The sequence below is a fragment of the Bos taurus genome, chromosome 24, assembly GCF_002263795.3.
Source record: "Bos taurus isolate L1 Dominette 01449 registration number 42190680 breed Hereford chromosome 24, ARS-UCD2.0, whole genome shotgun sequence".
In the NCBI taxonomy this organism is placed as follows: domain Eukaryota; kingdom Metazoa; phylum Chordata; class Mammalia; order Artiodactyla; family Bovidae; genus Bos; species Bos taurus.
The window spans coordinates 2,895,441-2,899,759 of record NC_037351.1 but is presented as its reverse complement, the minus strand read 5'-3'; the positions used below and the strand labels follow the sequence as shown (position 1 = coordinate 2,899,759).

The 4,319-nt window shown below is 51.8% G+C and overlaps 1 long non-coding RNA gene across 1 annotated transcript; it reads left to right on the top strand.

The window, feature by feature from the left end:
• Positions 1 to 390: 390 nt before the first annotated feature.
• On the top strand, positions 391 to 3,652 carry LOC132343805 (uncharacterized). The gene is made up of 3 exons (XR_009492778.1): positions 391 to 614; positions 2,565 to 2,657; positions 2,749 to 3,652. It is a non-coding gene; the product is annotated as an uncharacterized lncRNA (long non-coding RNA).
• Positions 3,653 to 4,319: the final 667 nt, after the last annotated feature.

Here is a 4,319-nt window from a genome sequence, read left to right as displayed (position 1 = left end):
CTGGCAAGCCAGAGCTGTTCCTGGGAGCCAGGCCCGGGTCCAGCCCGCATCCATCCACACTGCTGTCTGCCAGCCAGTTAGCAGGCGCTGAGGAGCCAGGATTTAAGTGCAGTCTGTTTGCCCGCAATGAGTCCTGGACCACAGGCTGCACCCTCGAGCTGCTCTTGGAGAATTAAATTACCTGCTAACCATCTAAAGTGGTCCTGGGAAAACTGGGGTCCCCGCTTTCATTTCCACGGTACAGGAGGGGACGGAGGGGACGGGAAAGGGCAGGAGCTGGAAATGGAGGGCAGAGGGCTCTTGGAAAGCGGGGTCTGCTTGGCACCCGGCCTGGCCCTGGGGGTCCCACAGCTAGTGTGGTCCTGGCAAGCACTCCTGGCAGGAGCGGCTCCTTCCAGGGCGGGCGGAGTAAACCTGTCGTTACTATGGCAACTAGTCTCCCTGGTTACCTGGAGGGGATGAGTCCTCAGAGAGACGAACAAGGAGCAGCTGAAGCGGCATGTGAATGCCAGGCCCTGGACATGGAGGCTGGGAGAAGAGACACCTCCAACAGAACGCCCTGCCTGGGAAGCGTGGGGAGGCCCGCCCATCAGCCCAGCATACACCTGCTCAGGGTGGGGATGGGGGTATGGCCCCTGAGGGGTGTGGTTCTACATTGCAGGAGACCTGCCCTCCAGCGCAGCTCTGGGGACCAGCTCTGACTGGTGAAGCTGGTTTCCAGGAACTTAGGAAGCTTTACTGGAAAGATTCCTTAGGGGCAATTTGGGTCTGAACATCCCAGGACAAGCCTGGGGATTGAACGTGATTGAGAGAGATCTAGAGAAATGGGCCACTGTGCGGAGAACAGAGAACCCATCCCCTTCCCCAGGAGGCAGAGGAGGATCTGGAGGATCCAGGCGAGAAGGTGAAGCTCACAGGTCCAGGACTAAACCTTCAGAGTCTCAGCTTCCCGGGTGCTTTTGCTCCTCTCAGCCTCTGCTGGTCTCTCTCTGGCTCTCTGTCTCTCTGCACAGATGTAACCCCAGACACAAGCCTTCCCTCCAGTACAACTGTTTCCTCTTATTGCAAATGCTGAAGAAACCAGGAAGCCAGCACTAGAAGATTTGAGAAGGACCACTTTAGTCTTTACCAGTTTTGTTATTATTGTTCAGTGGCTCGGTTATGTCCGACTCTTTGTGACCCCATGGACTGCAGCACGCCAGGCTTCCCTGTCCTTCACCACCTCCCAGAGCTTGCTCAAACCCATGTCCATCGAGTCAGTGATGCCATCCAGTCATCTCATCCTCTGTCACCCCCTTCTTCTCCTGCCCTCAATCTTCCCCAGCATCAGGGTCTTTCCAATGAGTCGGCTTTTCGTATCAGGTGGCCAAAGTATTGGAGCTTCACCCTCAGCATCTGTCCTTCCAAAGAATATTCCAGGTTGATTTCCTTGTTATTTAAAAAGGGGGGAGGGGGCGGGGGAAGAAACAGAATAGCACATGCATGGCCCGGAAACACCGTCTCCGGATGATTTTCCTGTTGGAGGACCAGCTTGGCTCCGTCAGGCGGCAGGCGATGAAGCAGGGGGGAGGAGGGGGGTTGCTGTGGACATGATTTCCCAGGAAAACGTCTTTCTAAGTAGACTGCACTAAAGGCTTTCCTTGGAACTGAAACCCCTGCAGAGTTTGGTTCCCCACCTCCATCAGCCACTTCCCTCCCCATAGCAGGAAGACTTTCAGGACATAGAGCAGTGTTACTACTCACCTCCTGGGGAAGTTCTGGCTCCCAGTGGGACAGCTCTGGGACTCATTTTCTCCTTAAGGTTGTTGTTGGAAAGATTATCTGCAACTCTCAGCCCATCCCCATGCCCCTCTGAACGGCCAGGCTCACCCACAGAGCGGACAGGGGTCTGGATGGTTCCCAAGGTCAGGCAGCCAAGCCTTAGGTGGTCCCTGTGCAGGGGCCGGAAGACCATGAGGGGACTACACGCCACGTGCCCCCGGCGAGGCTGGCGGGACGGCACGGAGCCTGCGCCACTGCCGCCCTGGGAAGCGCATCCCGGCTGCCAGGGCCCTGCCAGGGCAGCTCCGGGGCCTGAAGGAACCAGGCCTCCTCACACTTTGGCTCGGGGGCTCCTTTTAAGAGGGCTTCCCAGGCATTGCTGGGAGTAAAGAACTTGCCTGCAATGCAGGAGATGTAAGAGACGTAGGTCAGATCCCTGGATTGGGACAATCCCCTGGAGGAATAATACCGGCAACCCACAGGAGTATTCTTGCCTGGAGAATCCCATGGACAGAGGAGCCTGGAGGGCTAAAGTCCATGGGGCTGCAGAGTCAGACACAATTGAAATGACTTAGCACAGCATAGCACACATCCCTTTCAGGGGTAGGTAGCACGTATATCTTTGGGGAAACTCCAGGAGTGGTGTGCTATGTACGCATTATTTCTTTGTAGCCTCTGAGACTTAGGAAGAACCTAGAATGTACCTTAAGGGCCAAATTCTCTGGTTTAGCAAAGTCAAAATAGTGCAAATGACCCTGCTTCTGTGTATAACTCTGAAATCTCCCACATGATCCCTTTCACAGAAAGGATTCATCATGAAAGTTTATAAAAAGACCTGGAGAAAACATTACTCATCAACTCTAAATATCATAAAGGATTGGAATAACAATGTCAAGGTAAATATAAAATTTAAAATTCCATGCATTTGTCTGTGTGTTAGTAATAACCTTCCAGTAATAACCTTCCGGGCTGTGTGTCTGCTGGCAGGAGGAAGCACCCACATTATCCAGTGTTCCTTTGGGGTCATTTGAACACCGGACACAACTGAGGTTGGAAAGTCATTCAAGAGGCCTTCTTATCCAGTGATACTGAATTACACAGACTCAGGTGGCTTCAGGGAAGTCTGCTTTATAGGTGCCTTTGAGACTGTCTCCTGGGCCATCAGGGTATTAATAAAATGAAACAGGATCTGTATCCCCTACTCTTGGAGACCCTGCAGGGATAAAAGTGAATGACTCTTTGGGAGTAAATTCCTTGAACAAGTTGCAAAGTGGAAGCACACAAAAAGAAAAGTAAAGTGAGCTGAATTCCCCTGCAAACTTTAATATATGCACACAGAAGCAATTTCTAGGTCTAACTGAAAAGCTTTCTTTGTTTTTAACCATCTCAGATGCCCAAAATAAAGACCCTAGCCAGACAACGCCACCCACCATGCAGGGAAGATACAGAAGATAACTGCTCACGTGAAGGCAGAACAAAAGAAAAACACCAGCCCCTGGATCCCAGGTGTCTCAGGAAACAGGGATGCGGTATCATTGGCTGCCTGGACTGGATTTAGAATGTGGGTACATACACCCCATGGGCTCAGATCAGGGCTGAAAAACAGCAGAGAGAACACTGCTCCTGAGTCTTCTAAATAAACCAGTCTAAAATGGATGTATCCCCTAAGAGCTCACAGGCCTAATTAAGATTTTTTGAACCTGATCAAAACGTTAATTACTCTGCGCAAACTGAGCAAACATATAGATGTCACATCCTATGAATGTTTCTTTCAATTGCTGTCCTGGGAAGACAGATAGAAATGAAAATAGCACCTCGTTAAGTAGACCACACGACTCCCCGGCCCTGGCTCTCCTGGGTGCTCCATCTTTGCTGACCGTCGTGTTTCCCTTTACAGTCAACCAGGTAGGATATTATAATTCCAGGGACTAAAATTTATTGAACACTTACTCTTGTCAGGCCCTTTGCCTTTGGTCCTCTGTTGGATCTGTCAATAAAATTACAAGACGGATTTCAGCATTTGCATTTTATGGGCACTTGTACCCAGAGAGGCCGAGCCTGTGTCCTGAGTGACACAGCTCATCAGTGGAGGGGCTCCAACAAAACTCAAGTCTGTCTGACCGTAAAGGTCACATGGGCTCCTGCCCCTGAGTCCCCACTCGCACCCCCTCCCCACAGAGGAAGGAGGACAGTCTTGCTGCTCTGATACCTGGCCTGGAATACATTGGCCACTGGGCTTGCTTAAGTGTGAAACAGAGAGGGGTCCGCATGTTTCCACCTCACTTTCCACCTTTGTCCTCCTCTTCAGCTACATGTTTTCCCCGTGAGTGTCCGTGTGAGTGGGAGGCTAGGGGGTTACACGCTTCCAGACTGAGCCCTGGGAATACACAGAGACGTGTTCACAGCACTTGTTCCTGAGACTCCTTTAATGGATCTAGAGGGTTACTCCAGGAGAGGAATCAGCCTGAATGGCAGCGTCCTTTGCCCCCATGCACGGCCGTTCCACAGCCTGAGAGGCATGGGGACTCAGTCCTGCGTACGCACCTGGATGCTTTCCT